Source organism: Paroedura picta, chromosome 12 (assembly GCF_049243985.1).
Source record: "Paroedura picta isolate Pp20150507F chromosome 12, Ppicta_v3.0, whole genome shotgun sequence".
In the NCBI taxonomy this organism is placed as follows: domain Eukaryota; kingdom Metazoa; phylum Chordata; class Lepidosauria; order Squamata; family Gekkonidae; genus Paroedura; species Paroedura picta.
The window spans coordinates 19966846-19984128 of record NC_135380.1 but is presented as its reverse complement, the minus strand read 5'-3'; the positions used below and the strand labels follow the sequence as shown (position 1 = coordinate 19984128).

The 17283-nt window shown below is 45.8% G+C and overlaps 1 protein-coding gene across 4 annotated transcripts in view; it reads left to right on the top strand.

The window, feature by feature from the left end:
- SLC25A37 (solute carrier family 25 member 37) overlaps window positions 1-17283 on the top strand; it is a 35889-nt gene that overhangs the window by 4906 nt on the left and 13700 nt on the right. The window contains exon 1 of one of the 4 annotated variants that reach the window (XM_077306354.1): window positions 6167-6325. The exons of 2 other annotated variants lie outside the window; for them this stretch is intronic. The gene's annotated coding sequence lies outside the window, so the exon portion shown is untranslated. Of the gene's footprint in view, window positions 1-6166; window positions 6326-11546; window positions 11697-17283 lie in introns of those variants that run through there. One more of the 4 variants, XM_077306356.1, reaches the window with a different exon arrangement.

Below are 17283 nucleotides of genomic sequence, written 5' to 3'. Positions count from 1 at the left end.
TGCTTTGGCTTCCTGTCTGCAAGATGAGGATGATAGTGGCCTACCGCATAGGGCTGTTCTGAGAGTTTGTTCTGAGAGCGTGAAAGGCTTTGGATATTTAAAAAGCCACAGTTGATAGAGATCTGTTTTGAATTTAAATTAAAGATGTGTTTTAATTCCCCCTGGATCTGGGAGGGTTCCTGATTACCTGGTCTTGTTTGTAGAATGACTGCAAGGAGCTGGCCCTCACTTCTTCTGATTGTGTGTTTAATTCTCATGCATATTTGGATGGCTGTGCATGGACAGTCCACTGTGTCTTTCAGTCCCCCCCCCCCCATATAGGTTATTCATGTGCACGAGGAGACACTGGTAGCTTATAGGAGAAAACTGTAGCTCAAGGCAGGGGTGCCACTTCCAAAGCTCACTTTAGAAATCTACCAAGCAGAACCAGAAGGTGGGCAGAACAGAGTGAGGTGGCAGAGTTAGGCTGCAGACTAAGAATTGAATGGGTGACGTTTGCTTGTCCCTATTCGTGCATTTCCAACCCCTATAGTATGCTATCCTGTAAGCACCTGTGTGTACAAGCATGCCCTTCAACTTCATGTGGCTGGGCAGTGAATGTGTCTTCCTGCGAGGTAATGCCACCTTGGAGGAAGTTATATGGCTGCCACATCGAGGGCAGTGGAGGAGGAAGATGGTTGGTGCTCTGATACTGTTGGGGCATTAACTGATGCACTAAGTAACTTGACATCTGGTGGGTTAGGCAGATGATCCGCAGGGGCATGCTTTTGAATAAGAACTTTTGTGATGTAACTCTTAATTCTGATTGTCTCTGACAGAAATTCATTGGCATCATGAAGGGCCATTCCGCACCTGTTAAATGTAGTGAAATGCTTAACTTAGGTAGTCGTTATATTCCAGCCACTCCTCATGACGTCGCCAACATCCAGTGTGCAGGCAGAAAACTGTTTGCCACAACCTCCATTTTAAAGCGCTAGGTGGGGAATCGCATAAAGTGGATTCCCCAACCTAAAAAGCACAAGCTACAGGAGAGCAACCAGCAGGCCACCAGCCAAAGAAATGTGTGGAGGTGAACAAGTGCTACCTCTGCTTCCAATATCCCACCTTCGCACCCGCCTTCCACTTCCTTCTTCCATGAGATGGAAAGTGCTTCTTAAAAATTAAGAACAGCTTGGAGTAACGAATAGGCAGACAAGCATACAGGTGATTACAGAAATAATTTTCTTTCAAAGTTGTGACGCAAAGTGACACATAGCATGCCTCTTTAAATCCCTCCCCTCAAAAAAATCACAATCAAGATCATTTTTAAGTATCAAGACTTGTGATTCAAAAAGCACTATGCATCCATGATTAGATGCATAGGTGTTTAAACAGAAGTATTGAATTAAAATATTAATTGGGCCTCATGGGCCCTTTAAAACACTGAGAAAGGGAAATGGTTGCCTGGCTTGATCGATAGGGAGAAAGTCATGTGTAAAGCGTGTTGCACTCTTCTGCCATTTCTAGCAGGTAACATGGAGTGTAAGAAGCACAAAAAGGCAGCAGATGAAAGTGACACAGCAAGAAGGTGAGGAATGGCCAGAGGCGCGATAATTTTTAACGCTTTGCCATTCTGCTGGCATAACGCTATTTTTTTCAATGTGCGGAAATGCATGGAGTCTCCCCATCTTTGCTGGGTTTGTACCATGTAGGGCAGGCAGCCAGTAGCAGATGAGTACCGCAGGCCAACATCTGGGACACCTCGTGCCTCCTGGTCACTGGTATAGTTCTAGAGAATCCTCAACAAATGAACCATGGTGCAATCCAGTAAGGTATCTTGGCCTCTGTAAGAGACATACAAGCTCTCCAACAGCAGTCCTGCTGTGGAAGCTCTCTCATTGGGGTTCCAACCCAAGCAAGCTCTTCTCTGTGGAATTGGTTAGGAGAATAAGAAATCTTTCTTGCTCTGAGGAGAAGCTGAATTGGCACAGTGGTGGCGTGATGCAGGAGTCAGCCATCTTGAAAATGTCTCCTTTCTCAAACCATGGCATTGATTGGCTAACCCTTGGATCAATCGCTTATCCAGCCCTTGCTGGAACGGATTTCAAGGACTGCAAAGGAGCCTTTAAAAAAACAAAAACAAAGCCCAGACCAACCTTTGAGTTGGACTTAACCATACAGATGCTTTTAAATAAAATGGAAAACGTCTTACTTCATATGAGGGAAAATGGTGGTGTGTCGGGGGAATTATCTTTCAGTCTCGAGTCAGCTGTCGAATGGCAGTACAGTGAAAGTGGGGGAGAGCAAACCTCCCCGGGCAGTGAACCCCTCCCCCATCTTCTCCTGTTTCAAGGTTCATCTGCATACCAAAGCGAATGTTCATAAGCATTTCTGAGAGCGCACTGTCTAGCTTAATTCAGACAAATTATGCCTTAGGAGATCTGATCCGGCTGTGCGCTCTGAGCTCATGAAAGCTGCAAACCTGTTGGTAAACTGCAGGGAGCCTAAGAAAGGAAAATAGACCATTTAAAGTCTGTTCTTCTCTTAGAGACTGCTGTGCTTACCTGTATATTGAATTTGTTCCCCATCCCTTGTCTTGTTCCATAGAATGTCCTGGTAATAGATGGGACTTCTGCTATGGGGCAGGGCACACTATGGGGCACAATTTCATTTGGATGACTCAGGATTTTACCCATGATAGGATTTTTCTATTCTTGGTTGCGAGGGACTTTTCTCCCAAACCACAGACTGGTTTCTAATGCTGGGGTTTTAATTTTTGCATTCCCTGACAGCATGTGACTTGGCCGTTGTGCAGAATAGCCGCCCCCCACCAATGACACGGCAACTTTTGGCGTGTTCTAGCCCAGTTTACACTGTTGTATCGGGTGCCAGGAAGGCATGGCTAGGCGCATGAGGAGTTCATCTCATGGACTGGAGTTGCATGCTTTCTCTTACCTATGAATTGAACTGTGGAGAGGCTAAAGTACACTCAGGGTAATGGTTAATGTCCATGGAGTGTGTTGCAGCTGTTTTTCTGGTTTTTCCCAAGAGGGGTAAAGAGAATGAGACAGAACCAGTGCAGGGGAGAGACACCTGAGCATCTTAAGGGAGGCAGAAGCTAGATTATTTCAGTGTGTGGACCTCAGTGTATTTTCAGTGATTAATTTTTCATCCGTAGGCTTATCCATTGAATACATGATTAAGAATTAGCAGTAGAAAGTGGCTTTAAGCCACATTCAACTTATGGTGACCACATAGGGCAGGGGTAGTCAAACTGCGGCCCTCCAGATGTCCATGGACTACAATTCCCATGAGCCCCCTACCAGCAGGGGCTCATGGGAATTGTAGTCCATGGACATCTGGAGGGCCGCAGTTTGACTACCCCTGGCATAGGGTTTACAAGGTAGTCAAGGGTGGTTTGCCACTGCTGGTCTCTGCATTGTGACCCTCGACTTCCTTGGTGGTCTCCCATCCAAATACTAACCAGGGCTGACCCTGCTTAACTTCTGAGATATGATGCGATCGGGCTAGCTTGGGCAATCCACAGAAAGAGTTACACATAGCTTGGATCACATTCTCATGAAAATGGCAAATAACAGGCACCTTATGATCAGTGCATAGGACTAATTTAAGAACATACTACAATACACTTTTGTTTGGTATACCGTTTTAAGACAGTTGTCAAACCGAACTTACCTCTGTGCAACCTTATCAAGAGACACTTGCAATCTCAGAATATAGACCTTTTAGACTGCAGCAGGGGCCTCTCTCAGCCAGCATAATTTCAGTATATTTCTATTTTTAAATTTAGTTCTGATGTGAACGATATTATCTCAACAGAGGGATGGCCCCCTTAACTTTAAAAATGAAGCAGAAATGTCTTCTGTCCCAGAATGGCATCCCTATTTTAACTGGAGATCTGCCCTGGGAAAGAACTGGAGTTCTGCCCTGTGTAGAAAGGAATAACCAGCAGGAAAACAAACTTTGCATATGCGTGCTTTAAAAACAGCTGGGTCTGCTAAATAACTGCAGGGAATAACTGACAGTGGCGCTTATTGAGGAGCCCAGGTAATATCAGTATCTTTATGTTGTGCTACAGGTGATTCTCTTCTTAAAGAAACAAGCCCTGCTTTACTTCTGCTGCTGGTATGGAATCCAGAGCCAGCTCCGTGGACATGCAATATGTTGTGCTCTCTGCCAGCTGAAGGTCGGCATCTGTCTTCTGCTGACAAAAAGGGGTTTGGGCTTACGAAAACTTATAGGAACTCAAACGTTGAGCTGAACAATAAAAAAATAATGTAAAACTTGTTAATTATTTATTATAGTGCACAGTTAAAAACAGAATAAAAACAGCTTAAAAACTATACCGAACTAACAACACATAGGACCAAACGCATTTCGACCCTTCCGGGTCTTCCTCGGTGGTCAAAATTATAATAATACACTATATAGCACTCTCTATAATGTGTAGCTGAATGGTTGAGTGGGGACTGTAACTTATGGCTCCAACCAATAAGGGTCGAAACGCGTTTGGTCCTATGTGTTGTTAGTTCGGTAAAGTTTTTAAGATGTTTTTATTCTGTTTTTAACTGTGCACTATAATAAATAATTAACAAGTTTTACATTATTATTTTTTTATTGTTCAGCTCAACTTTTGAGTTCCTACCTGTTAAGGTTGGGTTTTGTTCCTTTTTTGGTTTAGCTTACGAAAACTTATACCACACAATTTTTGTTTTGGCTCTGTCACTCATTATGGTTCCATCACTTCTGGATCAGCCAGTTCTGACTTTGTTTGTGAATCCAAGTTGTTCGGCTCCCTTACAGTGGCGCTATGCAGTTGAAGATGGGAGTCTTCAACTAACTGCAGGTGGTTATGTCCAAATGCAGGTGTTCTGAACAAATGGAGGTTAGTCCCTTCCCCAGTGCCTGGAATGCATCTGGACATCGTAACAATTGGAGGTAGTTGAAGACCTCCATCTCCAGGCTTGTACAGTTGCATAAGAGGAGAAGGGATGGGAGCAAAGAAGCTCAAACCACATCTGTGCTGAGCAGAAATGAAATCCACTTTGTGATGTCCAAATGAAGGCTAGCACTATGGAATTTGGCCTTTGACAAACTAACAGGAGCAAGAGAGGCTTTGCTCCAATTAGCGTAACTTTGAAATTTTGGCAGAGGAGAAGACAGCGAGGGAGAGGTTCATTCACACAATGCTGGAATGGAGCACTTTCAGTTTTCAGTGACGAAACCTTTGCTAGAACCAAATGAGGATGTTTCCTACACCGGACAGGATTGCAGCAGTTTGCATAACTGAAGGGAAGCCTGGCTTGTTTGCCTAGACGCTCTTTCCGGCTGGCTTCTTCCCCGAGTCTCCGCCTAATTTTCTTTCCCTGCTCGGAAGGCCGGGCACGAGAAATGTGAAGCGAGTGAATGTGTTGCTTCACCTTTTGTGTCAGCCTCACACACCCGCTGCCCTGAATTGGCATGGTTGCTTGCGAGGGGAGTGTTGGGATGCAAAGTGTGTGCTGTGGCAGACCAGACTTCAGCCAGGAGTTCCCAGAGCTCCTTTTTGTTTTGCTTTTCCTTCTTGCCAAAATAGTCGTTCTGAAGGCGAACCCTTCCAAACTGCTGCAGTGCTTCCCAGACACTTTGCTAGTGGGAATCGGTCTGCTTTTCTCTTTGATAAGGCCATGTCTCTCGCATAACATGAAGCCATCTCGTTTAAGGCTACCTTAGGCTTGTGCCCACTCTTCAGGTGTGAAGCAGTACTAGCATCTAAAGCACAGAGAATTCAGAGCTGATCACCTTGGCTGTTCTGCAGTGGAACTTCTGTTCTGCTATTTAGGTACTTTGCTTCTGCAGGTGATCTCATGGGAATGAGGCTGCAGGGGACAGGGAACCAGCTCTTCAGAAGCAGCTCGAATGGAGATATTGAGGTTCCTGCAGTGCATTGACCTCCTGCTGAACGCTTAAATGTGTCCTCCAGTTGAATTTCCCATGGGCACTTTTCTCAAAAGTCTCAACGAAAAGTCCCCATCAGCTTTTCCCATTTATGCAACAGTTAAAGCCATAGATTAACAACAAAAAATGACACCCCCTCCTCAACTACCAATTTTCAATAAGAAGTCAATGACTTTATCAATAATCATGCAATTTTTACCCATTTTCACATCACAGGAGTTTATTTCTAGCAAAGCATCCTCTGGAGTAAGCTTCTCACAGGTCCTTTGAAAGGGGAGTTAGGGGAGCAGCTTAACTGGTTCTTGAGAAGGTCATTCAAGAGTGATGGTGAAACCATTAAAAGGCACTGCTTCTTCACAGACCAATCTGGACTAGCTGCAAGCAAGGGGTAAGTCATGAAGATCATTGAGTGGACTTACTTGGGCACCTAGGTTTATACTTCCATCATGAGGTATCTCCCCTTAAAAGCCCCCTTTCCCCCACCTGTATTAAAATTATCTTCTTTTAGCTGTGACTGCTGGTATGGCAGATGTCATTATGAAAATGCACTAAATGTGAATTGCCTAGAAGCATGCTCTTACTGTCAAGTTGCTGTCCGGGTTGCTGTCCCTCCCCTCCTTCAGCCGTAACACCCATCTTTGAAAAAGATGCTTTGTCTCTCCTCCCCCCTCCCACTCCCTCCGCTATTGGGGAAAAACATTTCTGACTTTGGTGCCAAGCTCCACTGCCTGCCATGTGCCTCTGCATTTGGACCTTTTATTAATAGTCTTGCTCCTGATGCTGCTAGAATGTTTTTCCCCCAGAGCAGCTGCAGGATGTCAGCTTTGCCGGAAAATAGAGCTAGGAACAGTTTGTCATTTCACAATTTCAGTTGGCTAAATCAGGTCAGCGTGAGGCGAAAACAGATTCTTGCATTCAGACCTTGCAAGAGCTCAGGGGTTTGTGCCACAGCCTGGAGGAGCCTGCTGTCTAAGTAATAATTCCTGGTTTACCCATAAACCTGGACTTGATCAACTTCATCCCGCCCAGTAGGGAGGGCATCTTCCCCATTTCACCCTCCCTTTGGCCAAGTAATGTTGAGGCACTGGGCTGCTTAACAAACTTTGGCTGCAATCCTAAAATAACTTTTTCTGGGAATACAACTCAGTGAATAAAATGGGACTTACCTCTCCGTTGAGCTGTTTAGGATTATTTCTCAGCTAGTTAGACTTGGATAAAACCATGGCTTATTGTGAGGTTTGAATGCATCCCAAGAAGCTTATTAATGTAAAACCTAAATTATCTAATGTGTATGTGTCTGTTTTAACCTGCTTACTATGAGTGACCAAACTATGACTCTCTGGATGTCCAGGGACATGAGCCTGTGTGTCTACCCAGAGGCTCCTGGGCTTCTGTTAATTGGAGTCTGTGGACATCTGAGAGCCACAGTTATAATTACTGTTTTTATAATATTTTATTGTACAGCTCAGCTTCTGAGTTCCCACTTGTAAAGGTTGGGTTGTGTTCCTTTTTTGGTCTTGGTGAAATTATTAGTAGGCAATAGAATTAACTCCCCAGGGAATAATGCTGGGCAGAGTCCTAGAAATGTGCTCATCAGCCAGAGGTGCCTCTCTCCTCACCCCCTGCCATCACCCTTGCTTTTGATGAGGGTTTCTCCCCCGAGCCTTACCATCCAGGACAAAATTTCCTCTCTTGGATGCTCACAGTGGCGCAATGAGGCACTGCTGGTGGGAACTGCGAACCTTCCAGTGCTGGTGATTTAACCCAACCTGGTGGGGCTGTTCTGTTGCAATTCGGCCTGGCGTATTAACAGATTTTGTGGTTGCAGGTTGCTATTTCTAGAATTGCAACTCATTAGTTTCATCGGCTGGGGAACACAGTTCTTCTCATGCCTTTATAGTGGTCGTCCTGACACCAGCCGTATGGGGGACGCCAGTTCTAGCCCCCTATTGCACAGCGAGCACTGATGCTGAGGGAGAATAGCTTGCGTCAAGACATCTCGTGAGTTCACGAAAGAGCTGAGATTCGAACCAGGGGCTTGCTTCATCTCCTGGCTACTGCACAGGGCTCGCTAATCAGGAATCTTCATTTCACTGTCTATAGAGATGCTGAATGGAATTTTTGCAGCCAGCTTACCTGCTACATCTTTGGTCTATCCTTATTTATATAATTGGATGAGGATTCTTTCTTTTCCATGAACCGTTTCGTCTTCCTCCTTGACTTGAAGTAGATTTTTGGGTTGCTCACTTCGACCAAGTTTTATGCAAGCCTTTTAAATCAGAGTATCAGCAGAAAGCCTCTTGCAACCTTGGGAGTGCGTGCTCTGGAACAGGAGCAATTTTAATTCTTTTTTGTGCCTGGAGAGTTTTGGGGAACTGCCTCACGTTTTTGGGTGCCGGCCCAGCGGAGGGCTTAAATACTAAGAATATTCAGCCAACCAGGAACCGTGGGTTTTGTTTTTCCTGGCCACGGCTTGCCTCCTTGGTGCCCTTCAGCAGCTGGCTACAAAGTGGAAATTTGGCTCACGAGATTCTTCCCTTGGAAGATGCCGCGCTGATGGCAGCAGTAATACCGGCTGAACTGCTTCTTGCCATACTGGTGCTAAAGAGGTAGAAGTTCTCAGCTGCAGGGAGTGGGCGTTGGAGAAAGGGAACCACAGTGCTAAAGGCAGCAGGTCAGCATCCTGCGTGACTTGCCAAGACTCTTCGTCTGCTTGGTGCGCAGAGGTTTCCTGTGTACTTGTTTTTTGTATATGCTCAGATTTTTTTCTCATAGAGACCCAGCTTGGCTTACAGCATCTGTTCTACTCGCCTCCATTTTACTTTTGCAACAACCACCCTATGAGGTAGGCCAGGCCATAGGACGGTGACTGGTCCAAAATCACCCAGTGACCTCCCACTGGCAGAATGAGGATTCAAACATCAGCCTCCCAAATCTTGGTCTGATATCCTAACCCAGCCTTTTTCAGCTTTCTGCCTGCAGAGGAATCCCTAGCATGTTTTTCAGGCTTCAAGGAACCCCGGAAGTGATGTGATGGCCCTTCAGAGAAATGGTCACGGAAGAAAGATGCAGGAGCCAGCCAGCCAATCAATCGATCGATCATTTACCGTTTCCATTGTGGAGGAAGAGACTAGGCCTGTAGAGTGGCAAGTGGGCTCTAGTGACATCTAATGATTTCAGCAGCCACCTGAACTTCTGGGGAAGGGTGTGTAAGTCCTGGGAGCTCTCACGTAACCTGTTTTTCCCAGGAATCCTGCTGTAGCCTCTCTATTACAGTGATTCTCCTGCACTAACACTGTTCTTTGGCCACTCCAGGCTGGGGGGGGGGGGGTGGTATGGGCTGCAAATGAGCTGGGCCTCAAGACTGGGCCCATGCATCAACCCATGCAGGACGTTTTGTGTGCTGTGATACCCCCAATGCAGAAAGCCGCATGCCCGTCTCCTGCCTCGTGGTCTCTGCTCTGGAGGGTCTTAAAATAGGCCAGATTTCTAGGAAGCTTATTTATTGGAAACAATGTCCGCCACACTAGGGTCCCCACCCTATTTTGCTTTGTGAGATTCTTGCTGATAGGAAAGCTGCCTTATGGGGAGTCAAATGAGTAGTCCATCTAGTGCACTTTCTGGAAGGTTTGGAGCAAGTAACTCGCTTACCTGAGGTCCTTAGACTGGGAATTCCGGGGCTTGAGCCAGGAGCTGCCTGGAAGAAGATCATATCCTCTGCTGCTAAGCCAGGACCTTTACCCCAAAAATCTGGGTCAAGAGCAGTCAGGACCCTGCTGGGTTTGTCTGTTACTGTCTTATAGGCTATGTTTCAAATTGAACTCTCCAGTTTTCAGACATTAACGCTTGTTTAGTTTCCAGTAGAGATTTTTCTGGTGGGTGCAAGAAATTTTAAAATTCAGATGCAGCAAGCAAGCCATAGTTAATCTGAGCATGAGTCAAGAAGCCTTTGGGCTCTCATGCTCGCCTTCCTAGCATAGCCTAGGCTTCCTGGTATAAAGCTTACTGTAATTTTTGGCTGTGTCCAAATCATGTATGCTAGCAAACTGTGGTGGATTGTATTATTATTATTATTATTATTATTATTATTATTATTATTATTGGACTTATTTCCTGCCACTCTCATTTCTGCCTCGTGGCAGGTTACAAATCTGTCTAAAGCAAGGGTAGTCAAACTGCGGCCCTCCAGATGTCCATGGACTACAATTCCCAGAAGCCCCTGCCAGCGAATGCTGGCAGGGACTTCTGGGAATTGTAGTCCATGGACATCTGGAGGGCCGCAGTTTGACTACCCCTGGTCTAAAGTTAAAACCCCATTAAAAACCCTACTGGATGTAACAATATACATTTCAGACTCCAACAATAAAAACTATAATGGAGAAACCCCTTTAACCCTGCTAACAATATAGTTAGTCTGTTTCTCTTGTCCCAGAGGGACGGAGCAGAACCAATGGGATGAAATTAATTCAAAAGAAATTCCATCTAAACATCCGAAAGAAGTTCCTGACAGTGAGAGCGGTTTTTCAGTGGAAAAGGCTTCCTCGGGAGGTGGTGGGTTCTCCATCTTTGGAAATTTTTAAACAGAGGCTAGATAGCCATCTGACGGAGAGGCTGATTCTGTGAAGGCAAAGGGGTGGCAGGTTACAGTAGATGAGCGATTGAGATGTGAGTGTCCTGCATAGTGCAGGGGGTTGGACTAGATCAGGGGTAGTCAACCTGTGGTCCTCCAGATGCCCATGGACTACAATTCCCAAGAGCCCCTGCCAAAGTTTGCTGGCAGGGGCTCATGGGAATTGTAGTCCATGAACATCTGGAGGACCACAGGTTGACTACCCCTGGACTAGATGACCCATGAGGTCCCTTCCAACTCTATTATTCTATGATTCTAGGAGGGATGCACTCTCCATTAAGTATTTGCTCTTAACACTGGGTGGGAGCCTGTCAGATCTTCCTTGCTACACTGGCCTCAACCGTAGACCTGGCAGAAGAGCTCCGTTTTGCAGGCCCTGTGGAAAGCCAGAAGCATCCGCAGCTCCTCCGGGAGCTCATTCCACCAGGTAGGGGCCAGGATTGAAAAGGCCCTGACTCTAGTCGAGGCCAGGCGCGCTTCCCTGGGGGCCTACAAAGAGGGTTCAAAGCTATAGTAAATCAGCTTGTTAAAAGAAACTGCCTTATTCATAACAGGAGTGTCTTAACTTGTAAGAACAGGAGAGAGTGCACCTTCTGAGGCTCGCTCAGTTGTCTGACTGCAACCAGCCTTTTAAAGGCTAACGCACAAAAGTTCATAGTTTAGATGGCATAGTTTGCAGGTTGGGCTTACTGTCTGTGGCTCAAATTGACTAGTGTCCTTTCAGCAAGCAAGCTGGAGCCAGCTTTCATGGATAATTGAAGGGATATATGTTTTGCTTATGCAATTCGATTTGTTTACTCTTGTGGGGATGGGCTTAAAGGTGTTTGGTTACAGTTAAATAACCTGTCTGGATTTCACAAAAGCAGCCCAGATCTGTATGTGTGTGCATGAGAGAATGTGTGAGTGGGAGGCAGGGGGGGGGGGAGAGGGGGATGAAGGGTATGAATTGTCCTGTATTCATTTTTTAACCTCTCCCAGTGAATCTGATGCATGGTGCACAACCCTGCTAGAGCAACATGAAAGTTACCTCAACTGCTGGAGCTTGTAGTAGAGTGGTTTGTCGCCTGAGCAAAGGCATAAGAATGCCAAAGAACGTCAAAAAGACAGCTTGCTACATTCTGGGATTCAGGTGGGTGTGTTTAGTTGGAAGTATGGGTCCCAGTGGGCTTTGCATGCTCTGTCTTCTTTCCAAGGCATCTTCTATCCTTGCTGTGAGCCAGGCACTTGCTTGGCTTGCCAAAGATCCTGCAACCGCTGGTGGGTGACATGGGCTAGTATGGACAGGCCAAGGACAGGTGGAGCTGTGATGCTGGCTAATGAGATGGGTGTATGTTGACTGTATGGGCTGGGCAATGTGCTTGCCGGTGTGCTGAGAGACGCATCATATTCCTTTCCGTAGCGGTTGCATGTGGATGCATGTTTTATGCCGTTTAGAAGAAGATGAGTAAGTGGACAACACGATCAAGGCTTACAAAATTAAACATGGGTAGAGAGAGCAGATGATGATGATAATAACAATATTTTTATATCCCGCCCCTCTCTGTAGACTCCAGGCGGGTGACATCAGATAAAAGCAATACAAAAAAGACATAACATAATTATACATTTAAATTAATTAGGTTTTAAACTTCCTAAAGTTATCATAAAGCCTCCCACTATACCATTTCAGATCTTCGGAGGGGTCGGATGGTGTTTCATCCGTGGGCAGGTAAAATGTTTCCTCCGTTTTCTAACAGCACTGGAACTTGGGAACTCCATGAAGTTGGCTGGTGAGGAATCCAGGATGAGCAGAAGGGGAATTATTTGCTGAGTTAGATAAATATACTGCAGAACTTACTGCCAGTGAGTGGGCTTTGTGGTGGCCGCTAGCACAGACGGCTTTAAAAGGGGACTGGACAGATCCACGGAGGACAGGCCATTAATGTCAACTAACCACAGTGGTCAAAATAAAGGCTGCCGCATGAAACAGGATGCGGAACTCGATAAATCCCTGGTCTGATCCAGCAGGGCTGCTCTTATGCGTGGAGCCGATGCAAAGAGAGCAGGTTTGCTGCATTTCTGTGCTGCTCGATGTGCTTTCCTGTCCCTCCGCCCCCGAAAAGTGCTGAAGGTCTCCATTATCCCTAACCCTGCTTATGACTAAACTGGGTGTGGTGCTGAGGTATTTCAAAAACTTGCCAATTGCATTACCCTTCTGAGCTGTCACATGTTTCCCTTCATCCGTGCGACTGGCTGTCCGTGGCAGTTGAGCCTTCTTGGTCATGTGACTCGCCTGGTGAGCTGTCTCCGAATCGAGTAAGTGGGTGGGAGGGGGGGAGTCGAATGGATCCACCTCTGCTGCATTCTCACTCTGAAAAACGTATTTTCTATCTGAACTTCGCTTCACAGGTCCTTATCTAAAACAGCAGTCTCTGGTCGGTGTAAAGTCAGAGCATTGTCCCATCCGATTCGGTAGTTTGGTTCTGTTTCAGGCATTTATTCTGTGGAGCAATCAAATCAGAGTCCAGTAGCACCTTTAAGACCAACAAAGATTTATTCAGGGCGTGAGCTTTCCAGTGCAAGCACCCTTCGTCAAACTATTCCCTGTCATGTAAGAAGATCATAGTCTGACGAAGGGTGCTTGCCCTCGAAAGCTCACGCCTTGAATAAATCTTTGTTGGTCTTAAAGGTGCTGCTGGACTCTGATTTTATTGTGCTGCTTCAGACCAACACGGCTACTCATTTGAATTTATTCTGTGGAGTTTATACTGATGATAAACCTGGGACTTCCTGCATACAAATCAGGGTCTCAGGCAGAGAAAGGCTTTTCGAGATTCTGTTTTCCAAGAACCAGGATAGCGCCGGGATCTTCTCGAAGCATAGGTGGGCAACAGGTAGATCTCCACAGCCCTTATTGCTTGCCATTTGTCAAGGGAATAATTTGAAATATTCCTAATTCTTGTGGTTGTGTGCATAAAACATGAGAGCCAGCCTCAGTGTCGTGACGAGAGTATTGGGTTTTGGACTTCAGATGTTCCCTCCCCTGCTGAGAAGATTACTTATTGAGCAGTCATGAGCCTGGTCTATCCAGAAGTAAAGCTCCCTTTATTTCCTGAGGCCTTCTCCTTGGAAACTGTTTCTAGGATTGCAGCTGTAGTGACGATCTCTCTCTTTCTCTCCCCCCAGCCTAAAATACAGGGCTGAGGTGAGGGTAAAATAGACACAGGATGAGGTGTGCATGCTGCCTTGAGCTGTTGGAAGGCATCGCAGTATACAAATAAACGTAGTGTTGATAATGTCTTTGGTTACTTGGATCAGCAGGATTGTGATGGGAAGCCCATTCTAGATTCCCTTGGTATTTCTTTCTCCTTTGACTAGCGTGGAGGCTCTGGCTTTGGTGTGTTGGCCCTATAGTACAATTGCACAACTCCGCATAAGAAAGGGGCAGTAGATTATAATTACAATTACTTGATTAAGCAAGATCAGAAAAGGAAGATCAGGGGTTACTGTGCCTGGTCTTTTCCCCTCCTCTCAGATAAGTTATGAGCATCAGTTTGCTTCCTAGGTCTTTTAAACTTGGCCTAACACCTTTGCCCACCACCCCCTGCTTTGGCAATTATCCAGGAATGTAAGCGTTTTATATGGTGTTATTACATGGCTCACAGTCCACCCAGGGCAGCATAGAAGTAACTATTGCAGACCAAGGGATTACTTGTTTTTTTTCCAGGGTATTCTCTTGCGGCAGGATTGTTTCCCTGCAAGAGTTTTCATGGGCTCGGTTCTTATTTACAGTGGGTCCAGACTTTACAAAGCACCGATGCATTACTAATTTCCACACCAGCAATCTGTAGCCCTTGTGATATCATGTTAATGAAGCATGCATGTTCTTTGCACGTGTGGCAGACCATTTTATATACAAGATTGTGATCCCATACAGTCTTGCAGGCGAACTGGAATCATAGAGTTGGAAGGGGCCATACAGGCCATCTAGTCCGACCCCCTGCTTAATGCAGGATCAGGCTAAAGAATTCTTTGGAAAACTGAGTGATATGTTTGTGTTCATTTTTATTTTACAATACTTATGTACCCTTTTAACAAACTCTGTTTTCAAAGTTGCATTCAGTTAAAACAGTTCAATATAAATTTAAGTACAGGTAGATTTTCAAAATACATGCATTACTGTCAGAAACTTCTCATTAACAGCAGGTTCAGCCTTTTCATTGTAAAAAATTTAAAATATTTATTTACTCCCACAGTACGAAGGGAAAGTCTGGAGGGCTCAGACTAGAGATGGGCACAAACCAGAAAATTCCAGTGTGGCTGGGGGTGTTCTGAACAAAAATAGCTAATAGCTGCTTCGAGTTGGTCCGTTTAGCTAAAGGGGGGAGGAGCAAAATGAACTGCTGAAATGACTGCCAACCATTTACATTTAACAACTGACAGGCAGACACGTCAAGTTTAAATGGCTGCTAGCCGTTTTGGCAGTCAGCTTCGCTTCTCCCCACTTGGACCAGAAATGGGTCGGAAAGGTGACACATGTTAATTCTTCCATTTCCCTAATCGAAAGTGCCACTTCTTCCCTGGATTTTAAGAAGAGTTGGTTCTTATATGCCGCTTTTCTCTACCCGAAGGAGCCTCAAAGCAGCTTATAGTCACCTTCACTTTCCCCTCCCTACAACTTGTGAGGGTAGGAGGGGAGGCTGAGAGAGCCCTGATATTACTGAAGAAGAAGAGTTGGTTCTTATATGCCACTTTTCTCTACCTGAAGGAGTCTCAAAGCGGCTTACAGTCGCCTTCCCCTTCCTCTCCCCATAACGGACACCCTGTGAAGGAAGTGAGGCTGAGGTGAGGCTCTGATATGCAGGATAATATGCTGTGATGAGCCAAGGTCACCATGCTGGTTGCATGTGGAGGAGGAGCATAGAATCAAACCCGGCTCACCAGATTAGAAGTCCGCACTCCTAACCACTACACCAAGCTTGACTCTCCAGTGTGTCTGCCAATGGACTGTCCTTATATGGGCTCTCCAAGGTGTGAGAACCTGGGCAGCTGCTGCAATTTCTAGTTCAGGGACAAGGGAAGGCCCTCATAGAGTCAGTTACAGTAGTCCAGATTGCTATGGCTAGGTGTTCCAGAACTGCCTTGTAAAGATCAAACACTACGTACTGATCAGTTTACCTTTCTGATTTCTTTAAAAATCGTGTTAAATTCAGCAGTCCTGATCACGCTGAGGCTGGCTGCTGGTGTTTGGCTGGTCCCGTTAAACAAAAGATTTGGAAGCTGGCAAATTGGTGTTTATCCACTGTAATTCCTGTGTTAGATTTCTGGGGATTTTCAGCAAAACAAGGTGATCATCTTGGATTATATCTGCATGCTTTTCGTCTCCTTAAAATAGGTGGTTATGTCAAAGTGGGATTTACTGTACATGGGTTGGTAAGAAATCCTGGATTTAGACCTTGCTGTTCCATTTAGGCAAACATCGTGCAGGGACAGGGCGGAGCACCTGTTGTTTAGGCAAGGCCATGAGCTTGTGTGGCCACTTGCCTGACTCCAGAGTGGTTTTGCATTCTGAACTGGAATGCAGCTCTTGAAAGGAGAGCTCAAGTAGCTTCACTGGGCTTGAGGAGACTTGCTAGGCCTATGGCTGGATTTCATAGCCGGTTGAACAGCCCACACCTGAGCCAAGAGAGACGGCCCCAAGGGACTGCAAAGTGTCTGCTCTAAGACAACTTTGTTGAACAGCTAAAGCAGAAAATGGGGACTCAAGGAGATACTTAAGAGCTGGGCTACCACAGATATTCCTTCTCTTGGCTTGTCTCTTGTGGCCTGGGGGAAATGCTGGGCCTTCTTTGGTACAGACACCCTAGAACAGGGGTAGTCAAACTGTGGCCCTCCATATGTCCATGGACTACATTTTCCATGAGCCCCTGCCAACAAATGCTGGCAGGGTCTCATGGGAATTGTAGTCCATGGACATATGGAGGGCCACAGTTTGACTACCCCTGCCCTAGAATAACCGCATCAAGGGAAGCTTCCGTTACTTCTCGAATTTTGAGGCAAAGTACGCATACATTGTTAGTATATAATGTCGTACTATGTGTTCCACATAATATATTTCTGGTAAGGTCTTGGAGGAGGAGCTGGTCTCATGGCTTAAGTGCCACTCAGTGCTTATCACTGTTGTAACTCAGCACTGTCCTGCCCCTGAGTGCCTCCTCCTCCAATTGTCTTGTCTGTCTGTCCAGTGGCCAGCCAATCGCCTTCTGTCCCCCACCCCTGACCACCACTCCTCCTTCCACTTCCCTTTGAGACTTGGAGGCTGCAGATCCCTGCCACGTGAGAGCTGCTCCTGCTGGTGAGTTCCATAACAGCTGCCTGCAGCCTTTCCAGGTCCTGGGGGGAAGGGAGGCTATCCACGGAGTTCTTCCAATCTAGCACCCGTTGTATTCCTGAATGTAATGGGCTGGGCCCCTAGTATAGCATATTTTATGGAATTTAACCCCCAACTGTTAGGCATTTGTAGATTGAGCGAATACATAGTAAGTTACTATGAATTTAGCAATGCTTTTAAATGAATCTGTTTCATTCATTGTGACATCATTACGTGCATTTCAGAGTGATTGATACATATATTTTGAGACATTATTTATTCTACGAAAGGTATTCTTGATCATATATTTAGCAAGATAGCTGGTGCTGCTTTGCAGCTTTCAGAGACTGGAAGTCTGGTTGGAGGG